We start from the raw sequence: 16,365 nt of genomic DNA, 5'->3' as shown, positions 1-16,365 counted from the left end.
GTCCGTAGGTATGCTGGCTCCTCTCTTGATATGCTGCGGTTCAGATCAGCACATGTACGTTTGGTGCAAGCTGCTGTACTATACGGATCTTCCATATCATCATCCATGTCATCCATCATCCATATCAACATCACATATATGGATCTTATACGGATACCATTTGAGTATGGTTCGAAGCACCTTTCGTACAGTGGATCACAGGATGTTCAGGTATCGTGATAAAGCACGCGCACTGCCTTACGATCGAGAATTGGGCGCAGCGTTGTGTGCCATAGCAACAGCGATTTCACCAATCACCTGTGGTGCAACCGGTCGCCAGCCTCTTCCCGGAGCGACGCACTGATGTCCAGTTAATTTGGACTACTTCATCATGCTCCACCCAACAAGCGGCGAAAGAGGACACTTCCGTATTCCCTTCAGCCGGCGATATTCTCGAAATGCAGCTGCAGCATTAGTTATTGCTTCACCAATAATGCCCTGCTCCTTTTGTCCAAATTCATGTTGACACGTCAACAAGTGCACTGCGGCCGGTCAGATGTGTGAGATATGAATCACGATGAATGATCACGGCACCTGGTGGCCATAGTTGTAACTGGATGCTGGTGCTGTGACGCTTGGAAATCATGCTCCCGATGTTCTGGACATCATTGCTACCAACTTTTGAACTCGTACGGTGATTACTACACAGATCTATACAGTTTTATTCCGATCTTGATGATATCTTGCACACTTTATCTTCAGGACAAGAAGAAGAGCACAGTCTAAATAAGATCTCTAAAATCTCGTTATCTGACTTAAAAAATTATAAGTATGTAATACGTAAAAGGAAATGATGGTAGCAAAAAATCTCTAAAGGTTCTTGGCCGATTGACTCCTACACGATCTCCCAATGAACCTTTGGGGAGACGAAGGCTATACATTTTTTAATATACACAATATATAAATGTTGTTGTTGTTGTGGTCTTCAGTCCTGAGACTGGTTTGATGCAGATCTCCATGCTACTCTATCCTGTGCAAGCTTCTTCATCTCCCAGTACCTACTGCAACCTACATCCTTCTGAATCTGCTTAGTGTATTCATCTCTTGGTCTCCCTCTACGATTTTTACCCTCCACGCTGCCCTCCAATACTAAATTGGTGATCCCTTGATGCCTCAGAACATGTCCTACCAACCGATCCCTTCTTCTGGTCAAGTTGTGCCACAAACTTCTCTTCTCCCCAATCCTATTCAATACTTCCTCATTAGTTATGTGATCTACCCATCTAATCTTCAGCATTCTTCTGTAGCACCACATTTCGAAAGCTTCTATTCTCTTCTTGTCCAAACTATTTATCGTCCATGTTTCACTTCCATACATGGCTACACTCCATACGAATACTTTCAGAAATGACTTCCTGACACTTAAATCTATACTCGATGTTAACAAATTTCTCTTCTTCAGAAACGCTTTCCTTGCCATTGCCAGCCTACATTTTATATCCTCTCTACTTCGACCATCATCAGTTATTTTGCTCCCCAAATAGCAAAACTCCTTTACTACTTTAAGTGCCTCATTTCCTAATCTAATTCCCTCAGCATCACCCGACTTAATTAGACTACATTCCATTATCCTTGTTTTGCTTTTGTTGATGTTCATCTTATATCCTCCTTTCAAGACACTGTCCATTCCATTCAACTGCTCTTCCAAGTCCTTTGCTGTCTCTGACAGAATTACAATGTCATCGGCGAACCTCAAAGTTTTTATTTCTTCTCCATGAATTTTAATACCTACTCCGAATTTTTGTTTTGTTTCCTTTACTGCTTGCTCAATATACAGATTGAACAACATCGGGGAGAGGCTACAACCCTGTCTTACTCCCTTCCCAACCACTGCTTCCCTTTCATGTCCCTCGACTCTTATAACTGCCATCTGGTTTCTGTACAAATTGTAAATAGCCTTTCGCTCCCTGTATTTTACCCCTGCCACCTTTAGAATTTTAAAGAGAGTATTCCAGTCAACATTGTCAAAAGCTTTCTCTAAGTCTACAAATGCTAGAAATGTAGGTTTGCCTTTCCTTAATCTTTCTTCTAAGATAAGTCGTAAGGTCAGTATTGCCTCACGTGTTCCAGTGTTTCTACGGAATCCAAACTGATCTTCCCCGAGGTTGGCTTCTACTAGTTTTTCCATTCGTCTGTAAAGAATTCGTGTTAGTATTTTGCAGCTGTGACTTATTAAGCTGATAGTTCGGTAATTTTCACATCTGTCAACACCTGCTTTCTTTGGGATTGGAATTATTATATTCTTCTTGAAGTCTGAGGGTATTTCGCCTGTTTCATACATCTTGCTCACCAGATGGTAGAGTTTTGTCAGGACTGGTTCTCCTACGGCCGTCAGTAGTTCCAATGGAATATTGTCTACTCCGGGGGCCTTGTTTCGACTCAGGTCTTTCAGTGCTCTGTCAAACTCTTCACGCAGTATCATATCTCCCATTTCATCTTCATCTACATCCTCTTCCATTTCCATAATATTGTCCTCAAGTACATCGCCCTTGTATAGACCCTCTATATACTCCTTCCACCTTTCTGCTTTCCCTTCTTTGCTTAGAACTGGGTTTCCATCTGAGCTCTTGATATTCATACAAGTCGTTCTCTTATCTCCAAAGGTCTCTTTAATTTTCCTGTAGGCGGTATCTTTCTTACCCCTAGTGAGATAGGCCTCTACATCCTTACATTTGTCCTCTAGCCATCCCTGCTTAGCCATTTTGCACTTCCTGTCGATCTCATTTTTGAGACGTTTGTATTCCTTTTTGCCTGTTTCACTTACTGCATTTTTATATTTTCTCCTTTCATCAATTAAATTCAATATTTCTTCTGTTACCCAAGGATTTCTACTAGCTCTCGTCTTTTTACCTACTTGATCCTCTGCTGCCTTCACTACTTCATCCCTCAAAGCTACCCATTCTTCTTCTACTGTATTTATTTCCCCCATTCCTGTCAATTGCTCCCTTATGCTTTCCCTGAATCTCTGTACAACCTCTGGTTCTTTTAGTTTATCCAGGTCCCATCTCCTTAAATTCCCACCTTTTTGCAGTTTCTTCAGTTTTAATCTACAGGTCATAACCAATAGATTGTGGTCAGAGTCCACATCTGCCCCTGGAAATGTCTTACAATTTAAAACCTGGTTCCTAAATCTATGTCTTACCATTATATAATCTATCTGATACCTTTTAGTATCTCCAGGGTTCTTCCATGTATACAACCTTCTTTCATGATTCTTAAACCAAGTATTAGTTATGATTATGTTGTGCTCTGTGCAAAATTCGACCAGGCGGCTTCCTCTTTCATTTATGTCCCCCAATCCATATTCACCTACTATGTTTCCTTCTCTCCCTTTTCCTACACTCGAATTCCAGTCACCCATGACTATTAAATTTTCGTCTCCCTTCACAATCTGAATAATTTCTTTTATTTCATCATACATTTCTTCAATTTCTTCGTCATCTGCAGAGCTAGTTGGCATATAAACTTGTACTACTGTAGTAGGCGTGGGCTTCGTATCTATCTTGGCCACAATAATGCGTTCACTATGCTGTTTGTAGTAGCTTACCCGCATTCCTATTTTCCTATTCATTATTAAACCTACTCCTGCATTACCCCTATTTGATTTTGTGTTTATAACCCTGTATTCACCTGACCAGAAGTCTTGTTCCTCCTGCCACCGAACTTCACTAATTCCCACTATATCTAACTTCAACCTATCCATTTCCCTTTTTAAATTTTCTAACCTACCTGCCCGATTAAGGGATCTGACATTCCACGCTCCGATCCGTAGAACGCCAGTTTTCTTTCTCCTGATAACGACATCCTCTTGAGTAGTCCCCGCCCGGAGATCCGAATGGGGGACTATTTTACCTCCGGAATATTTTACCCAAGAGGACGCCATCATCATGTAATCATACAGTAAAGCTGCATGCCCTCGGGAAAAATTACGGCTGTAGTTTCCCCTTGCTTTCAGCCGTTCGCAGTACCAGCACAGCAAGGCCGCTTTGGTTATTGTTACAAGGCCAGATCAGTCAATCATCCAGACTGTTGCCCTTGCAACTACTGAAAAGGCTGCTGCCCCTCTTCAGGAACCACACGTTTGTCTGGCCTCTCAACAGATACCCCTCCGTTGTGGTTGCACCTACGGTACGGCTATCTGTATCGCTGAGGCACGCAAGCCTCCCCACCAACGGCAAGGTCCATGGTTCATGGGGGGGAATATATAAATAAACATATAAAATATATTAATGAGGAAAGTTGTTACTAAATATCTCGAAAAGTATATCACAGATTTACTACAAAGTTCTAGGTCGATTTACTTCACATATCTACATTCAGATCAAATAACGAAGAAAAATAATTGTAAATGAAATATATCGTGGTAAAACTCAACTCTATCCGGACAGAACTCATAACGCTCGATGGTACTGACTGACTGCCGTGTCATTCTCTAACGATAGGCGTCACTGGATGCGGATATGGATGGACATGTGATTAGCACTCCGTTCTGCCGGCCATTGTAACTTTTCGTGACGTAGAGTTCAGCCCGCTTGGCAACAGTACTCGGCAGACCTGGACGGTGACCAAGTGTTAGCCAGACCCAACCACGCTCAGAGTCGATTTCGCAACGGGGACGGGTGTTATCACTGCGGCGAGGTCGTTGGCATATCGTGGTAAATTGAGTAATCCCTGTCGCGAGGATAAATTACCTACAATAACCGTCTTCGATATAATACAGCCCGCATCTCGTGGTTGTGCGGTAGCGTTCTCGCTTCCCACGCCCGGGTTCCCGGGTTCGATTCCCGGCGGGGTCAGGGATTTTCTCTGCCTCGTGATGGCTGGGTGTTGTGTGCTGTCCTTAGGTTAGTTAGGTTTAAGTAGTTCTAAGTTCTAGGGGACTTATGACCACAGCAGTTGAGTCCCATAGTGCTCAGAGCCATTTGAACCATTTTGATATAATACAATCAGACATCACTAGGTCGAGGGACGAGCGAAAGCTAGAGAATTTGACAGAAATATGATTGCATACTCTTATTTATTGATTAGATGCCGTTGTTACGTATGACATATAACCTGTAAGATATTTTAGTTCGTGTTCCACAGTTATTTTTATTATTACGAGGGTTGACTGAAACGTAATGCCTCCACCTTCGTAACTTTCAACAGTTGGCAGCATTGGTATGCGGCAAGTACTGGCTTGTTCTGTAGCTTCTTCTCTACAACTCCAGTTGGCGGTAAGCCTTACCATTGAACGGTTGTGCTGTTACAGTGTGAAGTATGGAATCCTGCGCAGACGGTCGGTCGATGCGATTTAAGCACAAGGTGTCACCCCAAGGGAGATTCGTCAGAGAACGAAAGCATTTTATGGTGATTGTTTTGATGTGAGTACTGTGCGTCTCGTAACGCGAGAGGAGTTCCTGGCAAATTTCAAGTCTGTGCGCTTTCATTTCAGGAGTCAGCACCCAGGGTACTCATTGTGCACAGATCTTCCGATAGCCAAGCAAAGCAATAATGTGACCCACACGTTCTTGTGAAATGCCGATTGTGCTTGCAGTTTCTGTCTCAGTGATACGACGATCGTCCTGAAACAATATGTCAACATTTTGTTAGTGAAAGTCGGTGGTTGCTATCACAGGACGTCCAACTCTTTGTTTGTCACTCAGGTCAGATGTTCCCGCCTCAACATCTTTAAACTTACTCGCCCAACGACGCACAGTACTCACATCAACACAATCACCATAAACTGCTTTAATTCTCTGATGAATCTCCTTTGGGGTGACACCTTCCGCTGTCAGGAATTCAATGACTGCACGTTGCTTAAATTGCATTGACCGACCGTCTGCGTAGGATTCCATACTTTAATCTGTAACAACACAACCGTTCAATGCTAAGGCTTCCCGCCAACTGGAGCTGCAGAGAAGAGGCTACGGAACAAGCCAGTACCTGCTGCATACCAATGCTGCCAACTGTTTAAGAGTTACGAAGGTGGAGGCATTACTTTTCAGTCAACCATCGTAGAATCCACAGTGCTGTACAGGCGCAAAGGCAGGTCGTGGATATAGTACCAACAAAAGTCACTAGATTGGGGGCCGATCGAAAGATCGAAAATAACCCTAGATTTCTCGAACTATGGCGCAAACTGTTCGAACAGTTCGAGTCGTGCTCAAACACGGCCCTACTTGAAACAATGAAAACTGAGCTCAAACAACAGAAAACAGACTCTCTAAGAGCGCAATGAGATGCTTATCACGAAATGTAACAACAGATGACGCAATTAATCATCTTTTCATAGGTTAAAGATGTATTCATTCGTCGCATTCCATTGACACCCAGTGATTGAAATACGGCCTTCGATTTATAGTGATTGCAGTTTCCCACGCGGCCTGCATGTGCTGTGAGTATCAACAAGGTACAGGACCAATCACTACTTTTTTGTGGACATACTTACATCCAGGGCAACTCCGGGCACTGCAGCTAGTATTCATATAAAGCGAAAAAAGCAACGGGCCAAGAACTGGACCCAGGGGGTTAAACATTTGTCAGGTATAGGTCGAAACGCATTGTGTAACTCGTTTAGTAGGCGGAACAGGTGTCAGACAAGACGGCTGGCGGCACACTCACAACTTCCATACGTGTCTGAGGCAGAGAGCGCGGTGCATCGTGAAGCGGTAAGCCGCGGCGCGGCGCGTGCGGTGGTCGCGGGATTGTGGAGGGACGAGATGAGTGGGCGAGCTGCTGATCTGCGCCACGTGGGCCCCACGTGCTGCTTTGCCTGCCCGCGCCACAAAGCACCCTCCACTCAAAACGCGACTCTAAGCCGTCGTTTATCCTGCGCACGCTAACCTAGTCCTGCATGGCGGGGAGATACTCCAGAAAGTACGGTGAAAGAATAGAACATCGGAGACCTTTTAACTTTTTCTATTTACGCTGACATCTTCATCTACACATCTACGTGATTACTTTGCAGTTAAGTGCCTGGCAGAAAGCTCATCGACCCACCATTAAGCTAATTCTCTACCATTCCACTCTCGAACAGCATGCAGGAAAAACGAACACTTAAACCATTCCGTGCAAGTTCTGATGTCACTTATTTTGTTATAACGATAATTTCTCCCTTTGTAAGATGGCGCCAACAAAATACTTTCACACTATGAGGAGAAAGTTGGTGATAGAAATTTCATGAGAATATCCTCCCGCAGCGAAAAACGCCTTTGACTGCCACTCTATTTCGTATATCATATCCGTGGGACTCCCTCACTTATTTCGCGATAATATGAAACAAGCTGCCCTTCTTTGAACTTTTTCGATGTCCCCCGTCAATGCTATCTGATGACGATCCGTCGCCGAAGAGCAGTATTACAGGAGAGGGCGGACAAACGTAGTGTAAGAAGTCTCGTTAGTACACCTGTCAAATTTTCTAAGTGTTCTGCCAATAAATCTCAGTCTTTGGTTTGCTTTCCCCGCAACATTATGTGCGTGATCGTTCCACTTTATGTTATCGTAATTGTCATTCCTGTTTTTAACTGAGTTTGCACCCTTAAGATTTGTGTGATTCGTCATATAATTAAAATTCAGAGGATCCTTTTTAGTGCTCATGTGGATGACTTCACACTTCATGATTCAGAACCAGTTTCCACTTTATTGCAACATGTAGATATCTTGTCCAAATCATTTCCCAGTTCGTTTCGATCATGTGATGACTTTACATGACAGTAAACGACAGCATCATCTGAAAACAATCTAAGAGAGCTGCTCAGATTGTCTCCTAAATCGTTTATGCAGATCAGGAACAACAGAGGGACTATAACACTTCCTCGGGGAACTTAAGTATTACTTCCGTTTTACTCGATGACTTCCCGTCAGTTACTACGAACTGTGACCTTCTGACCGGAAATCACGAATCCAGTGACACAACTGAGACGATACTCCACACATACACAATTTGATTAGATGACACTTGCGAGGAACGGTGTCAAAAGGCTTGTGGAAACCTAAAGAAATTGAATCAATTTGACGTCCTCTGTCGATAGCTCACAAGTTATTCAATAACGACACTAAAAGTTAAAATGTGCACATGTTGTCTTTTACGATAATTCGAGCTTTCTTTGTCAAACCGTCTAAGTCTAGCCCAGCAGTTCCTCACAATCTTGCAAATGCTAGCAAGCATTTCCACTGTTGTAGATGGAAGACAAATCCTAGCCAGAGTACCTAAAACTTACAGAAGCGGTTCTCTGTAACAGCGGAACATTCTGCCTTATTTAGAGGCCGTCGCTTGACTGTTTGAGCTATCCGAGCACGTAGCACGGCCATAAATACCTCTGAATCTGCGTATTTTTATGGTTCATTATAGGATCACTCTGAATCTGCGTATTTTTAGGGTTCTTTATAGTATCACTTTGTTGTCAGTCTCTCAGTCTGTCTGTCTGTCAGTCCGATTGTTTAATATCCTTTATCTCAGCAACGGATCGACATATCAAGTTCAAATTAATGTTACACACTAAGGTCTATAGTCACTTGGCGGTGTAACAAAGCATGTAAGCTTCTAAGTCAGCGTAACCAAAAGATACGGCCATTTACGTCACGTACTTCGCTACTCACAAACTCGATGGTTAAATTCTACAGGGTACTTCTCCTTGAAGTAGAATCGTGAAATCTGACAAGAAGAAGGGATTCAGTAGTGCAAGTAAAGACAAAAAAATCTAAAAACAGATTTACTCATGGTGACAACTATTAAACTATATGAAAAAAACGTAAATTAGTTACAAACTACAGCATTCTCACACTTTATTCAATACGTAAACGTCACTACGGATACTCGAATGTAGGTTATGACATGTCCGATTTGCCTGCCATCCTTGGCGATGATGTGGCGCAGACGAATAGCGAAATTCTACGTGACCCGCTGAAGTGTCGGAACATCGATGCTGTCGATGACCTCCGAATGGCTGTTTTCAGCTCAGCAATGGTTTTGGGTTATTGCCGTACACCTTGTCTTTAATACAGCCCCACAAAAAGGAGCCGAATATGCTCAGATTCGGACAATATGGCGGCCAATCGAGGCCTCTGGTTCTGGGAACCCCAGAGCCAGAATGCGGTCCCCAAAGTGCTCCTCCAGGAATGAAACACTCTCCTGCTTCGATGGGGTCGAGTTCGGTCTTGCATGCACCACATCTTGTCGAAAACAGGGTCACTTTGGACAATGTGAGTGAAATCATCTTCCAAAACCTTCACGTACCGTTTGGTAGTTCAAATGGTTCAAATGGCTCTGAGCACTATGCGACTTAACTTCTGAGGTCATCAGTCGCCTAGAACTTAGAACTAATTAAACCTAACTAACCTAAGGACATTACACACATCCATGCCCGAAGCAGGATTCGAATCTGCGACCGTAGCGGTCGCTCGGTTCCAGACTGTAGCGCCTAGAATCGCACGGCCACTTCGGCCGGCACCGTTTAGTAGTCACAGTGCCATGAAGGAATATCGCACCGATTATTCCGTGACTGGACGCTGCACAGCACGCAGTAACTCGTTGAGCGTGAGGAGACTTCTCGGTTGCGAAATGCGCCAACTTTACTTATTGACGAACCCATCCAAATGAAAGTGCGCTTCGTCGCTAATGCGCGTGCGCATGCGCGTAGTAATTCCCATAATGGACGCGGCCCACCGTGCTGTTTAAACGTCCTAATGCAAACCGTTAAGAAGTTACGACGATTTCATTTCATATAGTTCAATAATTGTCACCCTGTAATTACATCACATGAAAAAATATATTTTTTGTCATTTGTTGTCTGACTTCAAACTTGAAATTAAAACGTCCTCGAAACTCTTAGAATCCATGGGATCGACATCTTGCCAGAACCCATGTCGATAATAGACAAAAATAGTCCTGATCCTTGATTCCCGGAATGGATGAACTGTCTATATACTGTACAAAATTAAGTTTCTAAGGAAGCCTCAGTCCGCGACTCCTACTCGCACCTAGCCAGCTTTTTTCTACAGTTCCCATATCCACAGAGAACTGCCAGAAACTCTGTAGGGGAGCGCCGGTTTGGGAAAACGGACATATCACTCGTTAGAGGAGTATTAATGGAGTGCAGTCGATATGAAAGATTGAAAGTACGTTTCTGATAGTGATAGAATAGTTAGAGTTGATAACGTTAACGAAAAGTTGTGGCTTCATGGAAGGTTCTCAATGTGAGTAGGTATTAACGAGCATATTATCATCTTTTTAGTGTTCCTCGATCTCCATTTTGCTTTTATCAGCGTGCAACGATATGACCAAGCAATTCCTCCACATTACCTGTTGCCGGGTAAAAAATGGTTCAAATGGCTCTGAGCACTATGGGACTCAACTGCTGAGGTCATTAGTCCCCTAGAACTTAGAACTAGTTAAACCTAACTAACCTAAGGACATCACAAACATCCATGCCCGAGGCAGGATTCGAACCTGCGACCGTAGCGGTCTTGCGGTTCCAGACTGCAGCGCCTTTAACCACACGGCCACTTCGGCCGGCGTTGCCGGGTAAAACACAGCCTGCTCGTAATAACTCCATCGTCGAACGTTGTGCGATTTTTCGTTTCCAAAGAAAAGTAGAGTGCAAGAAGAAATGCACTCTAATCTTGCGTCTTCCTACCTGCGCGAGATTTGCGACTCTGATGTAATTTTGGACAGATTTCCGTTCACTCCAAACAAGACTGGTAATTACATCTGCATATTTCATATCCCAGAATTCTGGAGATTCTCGATTACCTATACGATATTTTCCCAGCATAATTTAAGAGAACTAAATTAATTTTGTTACTCGTAGGATGCTTAACTGTACAGTACATGCTAAATACAACTTCGTCAGTTCCAGACAGTAAAACCAAACTCACTGAGGAAATAGTGTTGCATACATTTTTGTTGTTCAGTAAAATGAGGCTTTAAAACATGGAAAATTACGACTATTATGAGCCGTGATTTTTAAGATATTCAAGATCGTCGTTTCGACAGTATATTTGCGTTGGTTGAGTGAAACATGCGAAATAAAGAAAAAGCTTCATGCAACTTGTGGCAACTGTACAATTTTAATTTCTATAGGTCACTGTTCCCATGCAAGCAAATGCCTGCACTCACTAAATTTATGTCCAGCCATATCTGGAGAGATGTTCACAAGTATTTCAGACTGAAGTTGAAGCTGATGCAGACCACCATCAAAATTAAATTTAAGTGAGAATGCTTACAACTTGGTGTCATCCCAAAGCATGCATGAAAGTAGTGATGCATCGGCGGTGATAGCGCACTTTTGATATCAAATTGATATCCAAATTTATTAAATTGTGACAGCTTTTTGGTTTATATCTGTCTCCCCATCCCCATAACCTATTGGTCTGCTAAGTGGTATGTGACCTCCTGGGTGTTTTGTGACCCACTGGAAATAATCTGTTTTTCCAATAAGGCTCCCCACCTGTCCCCCTCCCCCCCCCTCCTCCCCCTCCCCCCCTCCTCCCCACTCCTCTTGGAACTCTCTTCACCAATAGAAGCACACTTTCAGGCCTGAGTTATTCGAATAGCCCCTTCCGACTCTATCAATTTGATTGACTAATTAATTAAATCGATGAATTAATTAACCCTTCCCCAACTGGGAAATCCCTCAGCCCTCCTCTCCCACCTCCACCCCCCAACACCCCCCACCTGGAAATTGGTGGGTCTGTGCTGGAGAAGAGGGATCTCACGAAATTCAATTACACTGCAAAGGATATACTTTTTATTCATAAAATTCAATTTGCAAGAGGTTGGATTTCTCTTCCTCATCATTCCTGCTGTTTGGGAAGGTGCTGGTCTTGTATAATACATCGAAAAGAAGTAATTAAACCGATGGAGTTTTTTTTATTCCAACTGCACAAGGAAATTTGTGAACAAAAATCACCACGCGTAATTACACTGTTAAAAGTCTTTCGATTGCAAAGCATGAAATATCCATTGTGCAGCATCCAGACTTAAAGCCGCACTAATCTCCCAACCAAAGCATTAGCTGGAGGCAACTCTTTGGTATTACCTGAGAAATTCCTGTCGGAACACATGGTCTCTCTCTCTCTCTCTCTTTCTCTCTCTCTCTCTTTCTCTCTCTCTCACACACACACACTCACTCACTCACTCACTCTCTCAAGTGGATGCTTACTGTTTGTGTGAAGCAAAATATGCAAACACACATAGACCAAGATGTCCACTGCCCACCCTTCCTCCCATCCATCCCCTAGCCACCCCCGCCCCCATCACTCATACAGACCTGACGTCTGTAGTCTGTACAACCTTTTGTTCTCACACTTCCACTGCTATGGAAACCTGTAGCAGATGGAACAAAGGCATTCAAGATAAAGTAGGTAGTGTCTGTCATCTGCCACACAGATCCCACCTTTGTCCTCAACAAAGTAGTAGATACGTGGCTGTGGATGTCGTGGAAATATTTCATCACTCTATCAGATTGACAGACAAATTAAATAAATCGATACCCTTTGTGTGGGACAGTTTTTCCTTGCTTCCTATAGTTGGATACTAGACTTGGAATATTTGAAGGAATCGATCCTGCATCCACCTGATTTTCCCTTGTTTCCTGTCTGTGGATACAGGCACAGTTACGACTCTTGGTAGGAAGTCCATTATGTTGTAGGTAGCTGAAAATTTAAAATTTCAGCTCAGTTGCATGCTACGTCCTTAAACAATCTGTGGAGGGGTTTGACTAGAGTGTGTGTTCACAGTACCAGTCTCAGACACAATAAATTGATCAGCCGGGAATTGATGTTGTGAATGCATTTTTAAAGCACTATATAACCCATAAGTTGGTTCTCTCAACTACACCATGACGAAGAATGAGCAGGAGGAGGAGGAGGAGGAGGAGGAGGAGGAAGGGTCTACCATGAGATGGTACATTAACAACAATGCATACCACTACCACCTTTCTGCTGCAAGAGACAGTCCACTCGACGGTATTGAACAAAACACACACTTAAAAATGTTCAAATGTATGTGAAATCTTATGGGACTTAACTGCTAAGTTCATCAGTCCCTAAGCTTACACGCTACTTAACCTAAATTAGCCTAAGGACAAACACATACACCCATGCCCGAGGGAGGACTCGAACCTCCGCCGGGACACACAATTAAACCTCATTTTATTCCATAATAGTAGTTGTTATTTCTACGCATTGGAGGTCGCTGACCATGCGCTCGTCTCCTGAGTCCACGTACAGTGCCCCTGGCCGAAAGTTGCGCAGTGCTAGTTGCCACAGTATACGTGCATCTCAGGGATTGTTCCAGGTCAGGAGCTGGAGACAGCCCGCGAGAGAGGAGGGCGTTCAGGGATGATTGGAGGGGTAGAAATTTGGATGTTACCATTACCTCCGGGGCCAAAGTCAGTGATTGATATTGAATCTTATGAAATATCCACGTAAATATCGGAGAAAACCCGCAACACACGCGATCAGGGAGGCTGCCCAATACATACTGAATATTAGTTCGCTATTCACCCACCTACACCTCAGATGTTAAGTCCCATAGTGCTCAGAGTCATTTGAGCCACCCACCTACAGAGTGACATGGTTGTATCCCACCTGACCAGGTTATGAGAGTTAGTAACAGCTACCATCTTAAGCCAGAAATATCAATTCATTCCTGCCACCAGATACCTCCACCCCACGCCCTGCATGCCAAACGGTGTCGGCCTAGGAAACCAGCTACATATTTATAAGAGTAATTACAATTAAAAGTTACGTCATCAGCTTTTAATACGGTGACATTCGATAAAGGGCGAAGTGTCGGAAATACATCCTCTTAATGGCTGTGGCTCTGGGACTAATCTCACATTGAAATGTCAATATCTATATCCTCCTTATGACTGGACATAATACTCCACACCAACTCCTTCATCTCCCTCCTGGCTATCGATGTGCTGAAATCGCAATTTTCCACTGCAAATTCATACCTCTGTTACAAACAGACAGTCATTTTCTTTGCAAATGTTGAAACACAGACCACAGCAACTTAACATTCCAACACATACTTTATAATTCTACTGATCACAGAGGTTCTACTACACATCCCCTACCAAGTATAATACGGGGTGTTCAAAAAGTCTCTCCGCAGTGCCATATGATTGTTAGCCGCGAGTGCCATATGCCGCAGTCGATGTACCGAAATGAAACTCAGGGAAATACAAGTTATTAATTTATTGAATATTCATTTTTACTAACAAATTTTCACATTAAATGTTGAAAGTGTCCCCCCTGTAGTTGAATACACAATTCAATTCGTCTAATCATGTTTCCAAACACAAGCTGTAACATTTCTTCTGTAACAGAAGCAGTGAAAGTGGATATTGCAGTTTTCAATTTATCGATGGATTTTGGACGGTTTTTATAGACAGTTGCTTTCGCTGCACCCCAGAAGAAAAAGTCAGCTAGTGTTAGGTCAGTCGATCGTGAAGGCCAAAGCCCCTGTGAAATTATGCGTTCACCAAAAACATCAGCAAGCAGCGACATCGAAACGCGAGCTGTATGCGCGGTTGCACCATCTTGTTGAAAATAACCGTTCAGTATTTCACTTAACACAAGTTCTCCTATGAATGGGTACAGATTATCATTGCAGTACCGTTGTGCGTTTACTGTTTTGTTGAAAAATATGGGACCCACAATTCGACGTCTAGAAATTGCAATCCAAACTCCTATTTTCACGGAATGAAGTGATTCCTCATGAATACACAATGGATTTGCAGTACTCCACATAGGAAAATTTTGCGAGTTCATGTACCCGGATAGATGAAAACACGCCTCATCAGTGAAAACCGTTTCATTAAAAATATCCCTTCCATTTTGTTGAACGAAATTTTTGAACCATTGGCAATAATGCAGTCTCTTGCCATGATCAGTATTTTTCAGTTCTTGCACGACTTCACTTTGTATGGGAAAAGTTCTAATTTTTTCCTTACAGCTGTGTGTGCCGTTCCGACACTAACATCGATTTTCTGGGCGAGTTTTCTTACCGACTTGTTCGGACTCATGGACATTTTATCGGAAATATCGAGTAGTTTATCCTTAGACAAAACGCTAGGACGACCACTTCTCGGTGCATCTGTCACTGAAACCGTACTTCGAAATTTGTTATTCAAATCTCGCACAGTATCGCGATGGGGGAGTGTTGTCTCCGGGAAAACTGAATTAAATGTTTGACGAACTGAAACTGTGAATTTACCGCCAGCTTTGAACACTTGTTCGACTAAAAACACACGTTCTTCAATGGCTAGCATTTTAATAGTGACAAAAATGAAACAAACAAACAAAGGAATTAAACTTAAACGTTCACGTCAACACGTAACGACACACACCAACGATACTACCGACGCTGGCTGAGATAAAAACGAAACAATCGAATATTGGGAGAGTCCACTGGAAGTGAAGTAATCCAGGCAGGCGAACAATCATACGGCACGCGCGGCTAACAATTATACGGCACTGCGGAGAGACTTTCTGAACACCCCGTACTTCACCAATAACTGAAGGCTGTGACACCAAACAATTATGAGAGAAAATCCGCGATAGATGGACATGCCCCATTTGTTTTTCTTGCGAGTTTTACCAGTGTGTCTTAGGAAGAGAGACATAATCGTCTTATAATCGACCAGCTATTCAAAACACGATCGCAACGACCATGTTACTATCACCATGCTTAAAAAGCGGTCTTGACTCCACAGGCACAAACAGCTATCGCTAACAATATCCACGTTAACAACTGTATATGCTTTGTAAATCGAGGTATGGTGTTTCTCCCGAATAAAGTCGTCTTCCACACAAATATTTCGACATTGAATATAGACAGTGATTGCAAGGGGCGTATTAACAGACAAACTGCAAGTGCATTTGGCCAGTGGTGTAAGCTCGTAATCAAATCACCCTTGTCAGCGAACTTAGGAAGTGCTTCAGCTGTTGATATTGGACAAGGTATTGCAATAAGCACCACAGTTGATAGTGCATCAGTTTTAGAAATTTTATCATTTTTTCCATAATTTCACGTCGACTAATGGCACGGCAGCATGGTTCAAATGGCTCTGAGCACTATGGGACTTAATTTCTGAGGTCATCAGTTCCCTAGAACTTTGAACTACTTAAACCTAACTAACCTAAGGACATCACACACATCCATGCCCGAGGCAGGATTCGAACCTGCGACCGTAGCGGTTGCGCGGTTCCAGACTGTAGTGCCTAGAACCGCTCGGCCACCCCGACCGGCACGGCAGCATGCTCCCCAAATTCTGCATCATCGCTAAACCACCCATCCACTACTTTTCGTGTACAATACTAAATTGCAAATGC

Source organism: Schistocerca serialis, chromosome 1, assembly GCF_023864345.2.
Source record: "Schistocerca serialis cubense isolate TAMUIC-IGC-003099 chromosome 1, iqSchSeri2.2, whole genome shotgun sequence".
In the NCBI taxonomy this organism is placed as follows: domain Eukaryota; kingdom Metazoa; phylum Arthropoda; class Insecta; order Orthoptera; family Acrididae; genus Schistocerca; species Schistocerca serialis.
This window is presented reverse-complemented; position numbering follows the sequence as displayed.